This window comes from Crinia signifera, chromosome 7, assembly GCF_055691185.1.
Source record: "Crinia signifera chromosome 7, ASM5569118v1, whole genome shotgun sequence".
Taxonomy (NCBI): Eukaryota; Metazoa; Chordata; class Amphibia; order Anura; family Myobatrachidae; genus Crinia; species Crinia signifera.
The window spans coordinates 125,058,300-125,072,811 of NC_139223.1; positions in this window are offsets into that span (position 1 = coordinate 125,058,300).

Genomic DNA, 14,512 nt, shown 5'->3' on the forward strand with positions numbered 1-14,512 from the left:
GGATGGTATAAGAAAGGCTGTGGAAAAGTGAATTGCATTACTGGGAAGTGGTTAGTAGGGCATGCATAAATTGTCCATTCAGCGGGCACGTAATAAGAGTGTCATAGACAGAGAGTGCACCTGCTATAGAGTAATGTATAAAGATGTACTGTAGTATTATAGTATGCATGGAGGCTAAAATTAGGCATCTCCGTCATGGCACATTCATTGAGCAGATTTACACAAGGAAAGGAGCTTGTTTCAGAATTGACATAAAATATTAGATTAACCGAAGCTGCATGCACCTCACAATCTGCCAATCACAGCATTACTCACATTCTCCCCTGGAAAGCCATGAAACCTGTAAAAATAACATCACATTATGGCAGAGCCAGATTAAAGTCTAAATGTGCCTGGAGCTGAAAATGATCAAGGGCCTATTATGCGCAATAATAGCGGTTGTGGCCAGCACCTAATAATGTGGGGGGCGTGACCAGTGTTCTGTGTGGGTGGTCTGCTCATGGGTGTGTCTCTATTTGTGTAAATACTTTCAACTAATTATATATGCCTGGAAAAGACAGGGTGCTGGCATAAGAAAAATGCAGGGAGATATATTGGCGGGTGCACTCCAAAGGTGCACCCGCAGGATACCGATGTCCTAAGATATTTGCAGGGTGAGGCGGCACTTCAGTCATAAAAAAATACTGAAAGCCGGAACTTGGTAGACAACATCTCAGCACCTTTTATGTGGTCACGTTAGTTTACCACACCATACAGTATACCCCTTATACAAATCATGCAACACAATAGTAACCCCCTTATACTGTACTTGCCTCTAACACATTATGCCACATGGATTGAGTCAAAATTCATGTCATGCCACACAGATTAAGGCAAAATTCACATTTTGCCACATGGATTGAGCCAAAATACACACTATACCAGGCATGTCCAAACAGTGGCCCTCCAGCTGTTGTGAAACTACACGTCCCAGCATGCCTTGACATAGTTTTAGCATTCCCTAATAGCAAAACTGTGGCAATGCATGATTGGACTTGTAGTTTCACAACAGCTGGAGGGCCATAGTTTGGACATGCCTGCACTATACCAAACAGATTGAGTAATAATGCACAATATGCTTAATAAAAAGAGCCATTGCGCGCCAAAGGCGCGCTTTAAAAATTTAAACCATAATGCCCATTACATGTTAAACCTCACACCATAATCTCCATTACGTATTACGCCAAACACCATAATGCCTATTAAAAATGATGCTACATAAGTGTTGCTTACCTACATATTCATTGCCAGGGGTTCCATGTTCATTGCCAGGGATTCCATGCTCATTGCCAGGGGTTCCATGCTCGTTGCCATGTGGGGTTACATGCTCATTGCCAAGGGGGAATACACGCTCGCGGTAACTGGGGGACAGCCGCGGGGCAGAAATGACAACCATTGACAGTCGGGCAGAGAGCAGGGGGCTGCCCGGCTTTATTCAGAGCACTGCATGTCCCGGCTATTTGAAATAATACCCCTTTCATACCAGAAAATCCAGGTATTTACCCAGGATCATGCAGGGACATTCCCGGACTGGCCCCTTTTACGCCAGCCTAGTCCCTGCATTTTCTGATGTGAGGGGAGAGAAAACCACCCCCGTCCCCCATTAAACAACCAGCTATATCTTCGGAACAAACTGACCCATTTACATGTAGTTTTCGAATGATTTTGGTCCCGTGAAACTGGGCCATTTGGTTCCAGAAAGAACAGCCATGAAATTACATTTCAGAAATGAAAAAAAAATTGGTTTACCCGCAATATCTCTAGAACCAATGAACCCATATGGACCAGGTATCAGATGGAAGGCCCAGCGATTTGGGTTCGACTGAGATCAACCTTGAGCTTCTGTGATGCCGGAGGGGGAACTGGCAGCCGTTGGAACCAGGTGGAGGTCGGAATTAGCGGGTCCCATGTTATCCTATGGGGAAAACGCTCCAGGTTTGCCTGGCGGTATCTCCGGTTCCAGGGGGGCTAGCGACGCGGGGCTGGGCTTGTTGGAAAGTCCTGACCCTCAGCTACAAAATGGGCCTATTTAGATAGTGGGCCTGGAGCTGTAGCTCCATCAGGCCCATTGTTAATCCGACCCTGCATTATGGGCAAATATATCAAGCCTTAACAAGAGATAAAATGGAGGGTGATAAAGAGTGAAAAAGGACCAGTCAATGAGCTCCCAACTGTAATTTCTCAAACAAAGCCTGTAATGTGTAATTTAGAAGCTGATTGGGGGTGTGGCCTGGTGGAAAGGAACGTGTTCTACAAATCACGGGAACGTCCCCAAAAAACGAGATGTTCCAATGGAAATCCGGACAGTTGGGAGGTATACTTTATCTCTTAATACATCTGCCCCAAACCGTGTGTTCTATAACTGCTAATGTTCACATAGTGTGCCTACTGCATAATATCTTGTACTCAGCTTTGATGTTTGCGGTAAGAGAAGTACCCCAATCCTCTATAGAGTTTAGTCCCTTTGGACTCCTCTATGGAAGACAGCCCAGAGGAATTCTAGATCTATTAAAAGAAGGGTGCCAGAACCCTAATGTCATTCAGTTTGTGTCCCAGTTATATGGCCATCTAAGGCAGATTGCGCCACTCCTGAACGAACACATGGAAAGGGCCAAACATTGTCAGAAGCAAAGGTAGGACATTACCTCAGTCAACCGGTCCTTTAACCCAGGAGACAAAGTGTTAGTGCTGGTACCCACCACAGAAAGATGTATGCACAATGGCGGGACCCTTACGAGATCAGAGGCGGTGGGATCAGTCAATTACAGGGTCCGACAGGAGGGTAGCAGGAGGGAGGTACAAATCTACCATGTGAGTCTGTTAAAACCCTGTAAGGAACCTGCCAGTCAGCCCTCTTTGGTAGCTAAAAAGGTTCCAGAATGCCAGGTGCCCGCTGAAGTCACGCTTACTCCTGAACAGAAATAGTAAGTGGTGAGCTTGGTTAAGCGCTACCAAGATGTGTTTTCTGCCATCCCAGGAAAGACACAAATCATCCAACATGATGTTGTGACTCCACCCAGGGTGGTCATTAAACAAAGGCCCTATCGCATACCCTTGAGTGGAATAATCCAATTTTCTAAGAACCTAAAGGCCCCCATACACTATGCGATTTGGCCCCAATTTCACCCGATTCTGGAGGATTGGGCCAAGAAATCGGGTGAAATTGGCCAAATTGCATACGGTATGACATCTGATCTGATCCGATGCGCGGTCCCGTGTGTATCGGATCAGATCCGGATGTCGGACGGTCTGCACATAAGATAAATCATGTGCAGCCGTCTGGGGGAGTGGCAGGAGCAGGCTGGGAGTGGGGACCGGTCCGGGGGAGTGGCGTGAGATGTAGCTGCAGGCGCAGTGCAGAGCAGAGAGACCGGAGGCGCGGCGGGAGAATATAAATAAATACTATTCAAAAGACTGGGTGGCCGCTGATTGGCTGAGAACTCACCCAATCATCGGCCCCCGAGTCTTTTGAATAGGATGGTTTCTATTCTCCCGCTGCTCTGCGGTCCCCACGGCGAGCGGGATAATAGAAACCATCCTATTCAAAAGACTGGGTGGCCGCTGATTGGCTGAGTTCCCAGCCAATCAGTGGCCGCCCAGTCTTTTGAATAGGATTTCTTTCTATTCTCCCGCCGCGCCCACGGTCGCTCTGCACTGCGCCGCGGTCCCCGCTCCCTGTCTGCAGCTACATCTTGCGCCGCTCCCCCGGACCGGTCCCCACTCCCAGCCTGCTCTTGCCGCTCCCGCCCCCCCTCGGACTGGTCCCCGCTCCCACCGACCGCCAGCTCCCCTGCAGCTCCCCGGATTTTTACATGTGATAAATCGCATCCGATTTATCACATGTTAAAAATGGCACATCAAGTGCCAAATCTTATCAAGCTCCCCCCGGGGAGCTGCCGGGGAAGCTCAGGGGAAATCGGGGCTGACTTGTCCTTAGGACAAGTCGCCCTAGTGTATGGGGGCCTTAAGCCTTCAGGTGCTTTAAGGTTCTGCAATGACTTCCGTAAACTAAATCAAGTTTGATTCTTACCCTATGCCCCGGGTTGATGAATTGGTAGAATATTTAGCCAGTAGTCAGTATCTCACTACACTTGATTTGACAAAAGGTTATTGGCAGATTCCATTAACAGAAGCTGCTAAGGTAAAAACAGCCTTCTCTACCCCAGAGGGCTTATTCCAGTATAAAGTACTCCCATTTGGTTCACATGGTGTCCCAGCAACCTTTCAGAGAGCTATGAATAAGTTGCTGCAGCCCCACAGGGAATATGCGGTGGCATATTTAGATGACATTGTTATGTAATGTTTTAAGAAACAGTCCCCAGACAAAATAACATGTTCTAGACCAGTGAAAACTGCTTGGCAGGATTTAAGACGAGCTTTGTGTACCAAGCCTGTTTTGCAAGCTCCGGACTTCAGAAAACAATCTGTATTGCAGACAGATGCCTCTGGGACAGGATTGGGAGAGGTCCTTTCCCAAGAGGTAGATGGAGAGGAGAAGCCCATCCTCTAACTTAGCCGTAAATTATTTCCCAGAGAGCGCAAGTACTCAACTGTTGAGTACTTGGCCATTAAGTGGGCAGTTCAGTCAATAAGATATTATTTATTGGGGCAAAAGTTTTGTTGGTCACAGACCATGCACCTTTACAGTAGATGCATACAAACAAAGAGGTGAATGCTCAGGTAACACATTGGTTTTTGGCCTTGCAGGGGCACAAAACACAATCACAGGTAGCAGCAACTGGGATGAATTGCACTTCTGAAAAAGACCCCCTTTCCCCTCTCCCCAGATAGCAGCATCTACCATTTTACGACCCCCCTCACCTTAACACAGCTGCCTCCGACCACCACCCCCCAAGAGGGCGCAATTAAATTACCTTTGAGCATTTGTGCTCTTTTATCTTTTGTTATGCGGTGCCGCTGAGGAGAGATTTGTTCACAGATGCTGCGTGGTGTGGGGAGTGGAGCAAACGCACGAGTGTGCATCAGAGCGGCACACCAGTTTTGACTGCCACTTTGGCTCCTGCATGCCACCCACCATCTCACATCACGGAGGAAATCACGGCTGCCCCACAACGAATGAGTCTTTCCTCAGCAGCGAGGCAGGTTGGGACTGCTGTACCGCAATGACAAGCAGCTCAGCCAGTCGGGCCATTTGTAATTGCGCTAAAGCATTGAGCAATGGGCCAGTCAGGATAATTTCGAGGGCCACCCACCCCTGGTCTAGATAGACATTCAATAGGTCGTACCGCATGGTCTACATGCAATATGATAAATGATAAAATGTCAACATTGGTTTAGGTCAACAAGAACAAAAGGTAGACATGACAATGGTCAACATAAAAACACCCAACAATTATTGTTTTGGCCTTTCCAGCTTTGCTTGATTTAATATCCACCTAGCCACCTTGCCCAAAGCATGGTGAGCAAAGCATGCCTATGAAGATATACATTTCGGTACTTGTGTAATAGCACGGTGTTCCTGAAACAACCCCACTATCCACGCCAGCCCGAAGCGTGGTCAGTGCAGTGAGCCCCACGAGGGGATGCTTTACGCATCCCCCAACCTGTTCATACCACCACTAGCCACGTCGGCGTGGAGGTGATTTTATAAAGTGTGGAGAGCAGAGCGAGTCACCAAGCCCAAAGTGTGGCGAGCGAAGCGAGCCCCACGAGGGGACGTGGAATACATGTAAAGTAATCTGTGTGCGTTCGCCATGCTTCGGGCTCGGTGGTTTGTCTCACTTTATAAAGTCATCTCCACGCCGACGAGGATAGTGGGGGTATGAACAGGTCAGGGGGACGCGTAACTCATCCGCTTGCCACACTTCTGGCTGGCGTGGATAGTGGAGGTTTGAAAAGGAGGCTCTCCCTGAAGCGGATATGGGCAGGGTTGCCGTACCCTGCCACAATAATACTGATACGCAGGAGCTTCTGAGACGCACCTGTGTCTCAGACAGATGGAGCGCCTCTCCTTCGGCGCCCGCATGACCCCTCTCCGCCGGCGTCCACCAGCACAGGGGATCTGGAGGTTACCAGCGCTGTGTGAGAGATGCTCAATAGGCTTGCCATGGACACCAGGAACAGAGCCATGGATGCTGGGGACAGAGCTGGGCTGCCGCGGAGTCACTACGCTAACTACGTTAGGCAGCCTTTGGGCTGCAGCGGAGTCACTACGCTAACTACGCTAGGCAGCCTTTGGGCTGCCGCAGAGTCACTTCGCTAAGTACTGTACGCTAGGCAGCCGTTGGGCTACGCTGACAGCGTAGCGTAGCCGGGCGCTGTGCTATTACACAAGTACCTACATTTCTACTAATGGTGGTCATAGAGCATGACACATACAGAGTATGACACATACATACAGGGGCGCCTCTCATTTTTGCTGGTACTGTGCCAGCACCAGAATCTGGCAGAGAGGCGCCCCATCTGACTGAGACGCGCGTGCGTCTCACACACATGCGCGTCTCAGTTTCCCATCGGCGGGGGGACGGGAACCCTGTCCGTCTCCGCTTCAGGGAGACGGACAGGGTTAAGGGGGGGGGAGGCAAGGCGGCGGGGACCCGGGGCGACCCTCGGCGAGATACGCGCACATCCCCTTACGGCGGATGGCGAATCTTCCGCCATCCCCTGCAAAGAAGAGACCCGCTCCATCTGTACAAAATGTTGCCAAAAGGGTCGACCATTTTCATGTTGACACTTGTTTATATTTCATGTTCTGTGACAATGTCAACCATCCTAGCTTGCCCAGGGTGCTAAAATGTCTGGCCATGGAAGTAAGGTACTAGGGTATACTTAGCCTGGGTACACACTAGAACAACGGACAATCTGTTGGATGGTTAGGATGAATTCTCTTTGCCCCAGGCCATTTGAGATCAGCTGTAATGAATGATTGAATAATATATGGTGGCCATAAGAAACTGTATATAAAATGCATGTAGACATGGATCATTGTGCCTTATAACCAATGCAAGGAACTGGCACTGTTGATCCCATTTCAATGTATTTATCTCTTATTTCTTTTTCAGTTTTTCAAAAATGTAACAACTGCATAATGGGCCAGATGTACTTAGCTTGAAAAGTGATAAACCACCAGCCAATCAGCTCCTAACTGCCATGTCACAGGTTGTGTTTGAAAAATGACAGGAAGGAGCTGATTGGTTGGTGGTTTATCACTCTCCAAGGCTTAGTACATCTCGCCCAATGTCAGTTGAAATCAGGGAGATTCCTAGACTGTTCAGGGAGACCAGGAGATTGCTGCTATTTCAGGGAGTCTCATGCAAAATGCAGGAGTGTAGGCAACTATGTGCTCTCTATGGGGTTATTTAGAGGTGTGACATGAGCTGCCGACAGGCATGATTCCAACTGCCGCTACTCCGACAGGGGGCAAGTGCTATGAAGCCCCTTGTGGGCTCCACAGGTTCTATTCCCCCTCTATGGTGTTCGTGGATCCCCATGAAGGGAGAATAGCCCCTGTACTGTAAATTGCCCTGAAGAAGACCTGCGAAGCGTACGCCGGCTGACCTAGCCGTGCGGACGTTCTCTCAGCATTACCTAGACTGTGTGTGACTGTATTTCTAGTCCTTTTCAGGACTCTAATGTATTTATTAGCTATACCGCCTACAACCCGAGTTAACCGCTGTGTTCAATACCAGCGGCACTGGGTGTAACGGCTGGTGCACGCTAGCCTGCATCACAAGAGCTCATCCCTGAACAGGGAGAGTCTGTGGATAGCGGCAGCACAGAGTTAGCGACATTGTATCTCTTATTATGCTCACATGTATGCCGAATATTATAGTTACATCAGTTAGGCATATGGCCACTTTGTAACTTATCTTTATAATACAGGCTACATGTGTCGTATGAGGTCCTGCAGTAACCTACTCCATATATACTTATGAGTATCCCCATACTGTAATGAATGGTTATATACTTGAATAACCAGATATTACCACGCACATAATCCCACGGACAATAAAGGAGTAATAATTTTTGATCTGCAGGACTCCGAATACAGTCCACACCAAGTATCCAAATAAGACACGTCTCTCCCCCAGATTTATTACCAAGAGGGATTATTTGAGTCGTGTTAAATTCATATTATAAGACAGGTAGCTGATTGTAGAACCCGCACAAGCTTTTTAAATCCACACTTGTTTTCACTTGTGTTTATGTTATATGTTGTTTGTCATATTTCGCAGATTTTTTTTTTTTTTGAGAAACATATTTATTGTTTTTTATAACATTAATTACAAATTAGGAAAGAGTACAATTAATTGACAATGAAGATACAAATATATTTAAGTAATATTCCTATATAACAAATATATTTAAGTTTAATTTCAGAAACAGAGAGAAATATTAACTATCATTTCTAGATTACATCAAACACAAAGTGAAAAAAGTGGGAAGGAGATATGAGGTTGGGGGAATGACAAGACAAGACGAGTTTTTAAAAGTTTTTAGAACTTTAGGGTCTATATTTATTCAATTTTTTTTGTTTTGTTTTTATATAAGCCGATATAGAATTAAAATAAAAAATAAAAATAAAGGACAGAGGAGTCGAGTCTCCTTAAGGGGCAATTGTTAATTGTCTAAATGAAAACCATGAAGTCGTTTCAAACAGTTTATAGATGAATGTTTGTGTGTCGCTATCCAAACTCTCAATGAATATTTCCCATTTCTTGGCAAATTTTTGCACCCCCTCTTCCACATCTGGTAAGGTGGCTCTTCGTTCAAAAAACAAGATCCTAAGTAGCATATTTTTAACTGCAGATAATAAAGGTGCACTTTTTTAATCCAGTGTATGAGGATTTGCTTTTTGGCTATAACTAAAATAATAGAAATCACTGAAGTGATTCTTTTTTTCTCTGGGCCAAGGAACCAATCTTCAAAGTCAAGAAATAAACAAGCTTTGGGTTCTTTTCTGACTTTAATCCCAAATGTTTGATTTATATATTCTACAACTTTATTTCGCAGATTTTAAACGTATAAATATTAAAAGGTATATTTTATGTCTCTTGTTCATAAATGGTGCACCAACATATGACAAACTTTTCTTTTTTTTCCATACTAAAGTCTCTACTCCTTTTGTCCGTGGTAGCACACCCCTAAAATTTAAATATATACAATTGTATTCAATAAATAATATAAAGAGGGGCCCAACTTAGCTAAAATCATTAATACCCAACTCCTAGTCTTGTGCAATAGATCACCCACGCTTGACCCACCTGTAAATTGGGATCCCAACTGTTGAGTTTTTAACAGTCAGGATTCCGACGTCAGTCTACTGGCCATCAGAATCCCGACTGTTGGGAGGCCATCCAGCACCCATTATTCAGGCCAGATCGCACTGCTGCTGCTACTTTGCAGGGCCCTGTGATCTGGTATATGCCGCCCAGCCATAATAATATTCCGCTCTGTGTAAGCTTGCAGAAATTTTGTAGCCCTTCGATTAGTTGCAAATCCATTTGCAATCACCATCAAATGATTTTTCCTGTATTTGCTTTCTGTGCATGGGATACAGTCACTAGGTTTACAAGCATTGGGTCGACACCAATAGGTTGACCTGCATGAAGGGAAAAAAAGGGGTTTAATAACTGCGCTTGTTTGAGGAAGAAATTGATTCACAACAATTTAAATACAATTTTGTATACACTTTTTGGTACTCTTTACCTAGAACGGCGCCCATCGCGGTGATCGCGACATCGCGGTCAGTACATAAACGGCCGCGACGCGATGCCCGCGATTTTCCCATAGGGAACAATGTTAAAAAGCCTGATTGACCGCGATTTTGCATTCAATGCCTCAATGCCCGCGATTTTCACATAGGAATCAATGTTAAATGGGCTACAGAGCCCAAATAGGCAGAATTAACCCTTAAATGTCCCCCCAATTTTTGTACGCCACCCCACGATCCACGCCAACCCGAAGCGTGGCGAGCGCAGCGAGCCCGCGAGGGGCGGCGGTACGCGTCCTCCGACCTTTTCATGCCCTACTATCCACGTCGGCGTGGAGTTGAGAATAGAATAGTGTGGCGAGCGCAGCGAGCCACCGAGCCCGAAGCGTGGCGAGCGCAGCGAGCCCCGCGAGGGGACGCGGATACCTTCACAGGTAAACGCGTCCCCTCGCGGGCTTCACAGGTGTCCGCTTTTCGCCACGGATACCTGTGAAGCCCGCGAGGGGACGCGTATAACTGTGAAGGTATCCGCGTCCCCTCGCCACGCTTCGTGCTCGGTGGCTCGCTGCGCTCGCCACACTATTCTATTCTCAACTCCACGCCGACGTGGATAGTAGGGCATGAAAAGGTCGTAGGACGCGTACCGCCGCCCCTCGCGGGCTCGCTGCGCTCGCCACGCTTCGGGTTGGCGTGGATCGTGGGGTGGCGTACAAAAATTGGGGTGACATTTAAGGGTTAATTGTGCCTATTTGGGCTCTGTAGCCCATTTAACATTGATTCCTATGTGAAAATCGCGGGCATTGAGGCATTTTAAAGTAAAATCGCGGTCAATCAGGCTTTTTAACATTGTTCCCTATGGGAAAATCGCGGTGATCGCGGGTACACGATTTTTATGTACCCGCGATTTACCCGCGATGACCGCGATTTTTTACCCCCGACGCCCGCGATTCTAATCGCGGGCGCCGTTCTAGGTAAAGAGTACCCACTTTTTTGAAATATCTATCAATAAAATAATAATAATATTATTATAACACATTCGTGTGTACACAAATTTATAAAATGGTGCTTAAAATACCATTATTAGGCAAGCGGTTAATGCACAAATTGCTAGTAATGGAATCTTCCACTTTGATTATGGCCAAAATTAGTTTGAATATTGCACCCCACTTTTCCTAGTATATGTGGATCTTGGTGCTTGACTCCACGGACAGTGTTATTGGGGGAGAGAAAGAAAGAACAGTCAATGTCACTCACATATCTGGGATTGTGTCCATTTGATCCAGGTTTTATTTAGGTTGTATTTAGGTGGTCCCCGTGAGATGGTGTGCTGTTTGTTATTCTCCTCTGAATATCCCCTGTTGGTATCCTGTTCCGATTCTGAGTCCCCGGGGAAGGGTAGCAACCCAATATTGTATTCCACAGTCCACAATGGAGGATAAACTGGGGATGCTGCGGCCTGACGCGTTTCGCTGGGGGGCTCCCAGCTTTTTCAAAGGACAGGGTCATTAGGTCGACATGGGGAAGGTCGACAGTCAAAAGGTCGAAATGGGGTTTTTCACATTTTTTTCAGCTGACATGTGCCGACAGGCGGTATTTCATGCCCTACCATCCACTAGGATGTTGCAGGAGAATAAAATAGTCTGGCGAGCGTAGCGAGGCGCCAAGCCCAAAGCATGCAAGCGCAGCAAGCCATATGAGTCAGTGTCCATGTCGGCTGTGTCGAAATTCGGGACAAAAGAATCTGAAAAAACCCATGTCAATCTTTTGACTGTCGACCTTCCCCATGTCGACCTAATGACCCGGTTGACCTAACCCATGTCGACATTTCTGCATGTCGACCTAATGTTTGTTGACCTACTTGCTGGTGACCCATGGGGTAAGGTCACTAGGACCATACCACTGTGCATAGCCCAGGACTTACTCGGTGGCTGCAAAAGAAACCGGCTAGAGCTTACGTCACACGACTTCCCCTCAAACACCTGGGCACACCTGCTTTTCCCCTTACACTCCCAGAACATCACCCCCAAACACTGACTTTATGTCAATCAACTTGCAAATGGCCACCGATCCAAAAAGTAGCAGGATTTTATTGCAGGATGGCAGTGGCAAATGCAGGATTTTAAAAGGGGGGTTTCCAAATGTAATCCAGAATCTTCTACTCTACAGCGCATTGGAGTAAGTACGGGAGTCTGGGTACTGGATACTGTATGGAATACATTATTTACATTTAACAGAACAGATGGTCTATAGCAGGCATGTCCAAACTGTGGCCCTCCAACTGTTGTGAAACTACACATCCCAGTATGCCTTGCCATAGTTTTAGAATTCACTAATAGCAAAACTGTGGCAAGGCATGATGAGAATTGTAGTTTCACAATAGCTGGAGGGCCATAGTTTGGACATGCTTGGTCTATACAGTATAGGCTGTTTCAAACATTTAAATAAGATAAGTGGTCAGGAAAATTGTTAAACATCATAAAAAATAAATACACAAACATAAGTTGGAGACAGAAATGCACTTTGTAAGCTCACAATCTCCCACTTAATGGTAAGGCTCCTTTCTCTTCCTCTTTGCAGCTACTCTCTGGCCCATTGTGATGTTTGAGGGCTCAGATTCACATATACAGTAAATGTGGTAGAAAAAGCTGGTATACTGGGCATGTGCAGCAGCTCTGCTCTGTCACTTACACTGCATGATGTGGTGGCAGCTCTGTTGATAATATTCTATACCAGTGCTATGGTTGTCCTAACTTAAGGCACTTGCAAAGAGGAGGGGTGTTTCTGGGCAACCAGAAACCCCCCTGCCTTTGCCTATGGATGGCCATGCATATACCATACTTGCCTACTTTTGAAAACTAGTTTCAGAGAGATTATAATTGACACTAGAATTTTGCAAAGCACCCCATTGAGGGGGCGTGTCATGCTTCACCCAAAGGGCGTGTCTAGTTCCATATATGGAGAGATTGTGAAAAGAGATTGTGAACATGGCACCTAGAAGCGTGGGTGTGTAATTTAAAATGACTTATTTCCAAATGTAGATGAGCCCCAAAGCAGTTAGTAAGTGCTACTATACTTGGTAAAGTGCTGGGAAATGGTGATGATGAATCAATCTCCTATATATTTGGCTACATCTGTCACTCAAAGTGGGTGTCTGTGTCTATAACGCTCTGTTCCTGGACTTTCCTCTTAATGTGTGATTGCCTTCATCTGTGCTGAACACCTTTCTGAGAAATTAACCTGTTTAAAACAGGTGATGGCAATCATACATTAAGGGGAAGTCTAGAAACAGAGCATTGTGTCCCTCCTGGAGAGGGTCATGTTGGGAGGTATGTGACAGAGAACCAGCCCAGTGAGCCCACAGACAGTGCCAGACACCCACTGCCTTCCCATGTTGCCCAGCACTGCTGCTACTCCACAGCCACCAGGTGAGCGCCCCCCTCCCGCGATTTGCGGCAAAACCTACCCCCCCCCCCGCGTGCGCCCCCCCCCTCCCGCGATTTGCGGCAAAAATACCCACTCCCCCGTGACCCCCCCTACCGCGATTCGCAGCAAAAACACCCCCGCGACCCCCCCTCCCGCGATTCGCTGCAAAAAGACCCCCCCCACGACCCCTCCCACAATTCGCGGCATAACCACCACCCCGCGACCCCCCCACTCCCGCGAATCGCTGTAAACCCTCCCCCCTGACCCCCACCCCGATTCGCGGAAAAAACACCCCCCGCGACCTCCCTCCCGCGATTCGCGACAAAAAGGACCCCCCCGCGACCCCCCCTTGCACGATTGGCGGCACCCCCCCTGCGATCCCCCTCCTGCGATTCGCGCCCCCCCGCAATTCGCAGCAGCCCCAGGATTAAATGGCACATGCAAAACACTGACATGGCTATGGTCGACAATGAAAAAGGTTGACATGAGTTTTTGAAGATTTATTTTTAATTTTTTTAATTTTTTCATATTCATTGTCATGTGTCGATATGGACACCAATGAATATGTGTTGACCTTTCTGTGTTGATTTTTTCTAGTGGCGATTCGCGTCACACCCCCCTGCAAACCCCCCCTCCCGCGATTCGCGGCACCCCCCGTGACCCCTTACCTCCCGCAATTCGCGGCAACCCCCCACCGGAACCCCTGTGAACCCCGCCCTCCCGCGATTCGCGGCACCCAACCCCGCGACCCCCCCCCCCCGCAATTCGCGGCACCCCCCGTGATTCGCGGCAGCTCCAGAATTAAATTGCACATGGAAAACACTGACATGGCTATGGTCGACAATGAAAAAGGTTGACATGAGTTTTTGAAGTTTTTTTTTCATTTTTTGAATGTTTTCATATTCATTCTCATGTGTCGACATGGACACCAATGAAGTGCCACACTTATGTCAACATTTACATGTGTTGACCTTTCTGTGTTGATTTTTTCTTGTGGCGATTCGCGTCACACCCCCCCCCACCCCACCCCGCAACCCCCACTCCCGCGATTCACGGCACACACACACCCCCCCGCGATTCTCGGCACCCCACCCCGTGACCCCCCCTCCTGTGATTCACGGCACACCCCCCGCGACCCCCCCTACCATGATTCGCCGCAACCCCCGCCCCCGTAACCCCCCTCCCGCGATTTTTGGCAACCCACCCCGCGACCCCCTTCCCGCGATTCTCTGCAATCCCTCCCCTCCCGCGATTCGCAGCATCCACCCCCCCACAACCCCCCTCCTGCAATTCGCGGCACCCCCCGCGACCCCCCCTCCTGCAATTCGCGGCACCCTCCGCGACCCCCCCTCCCGCGATTCGCGGACACCTAAGTTG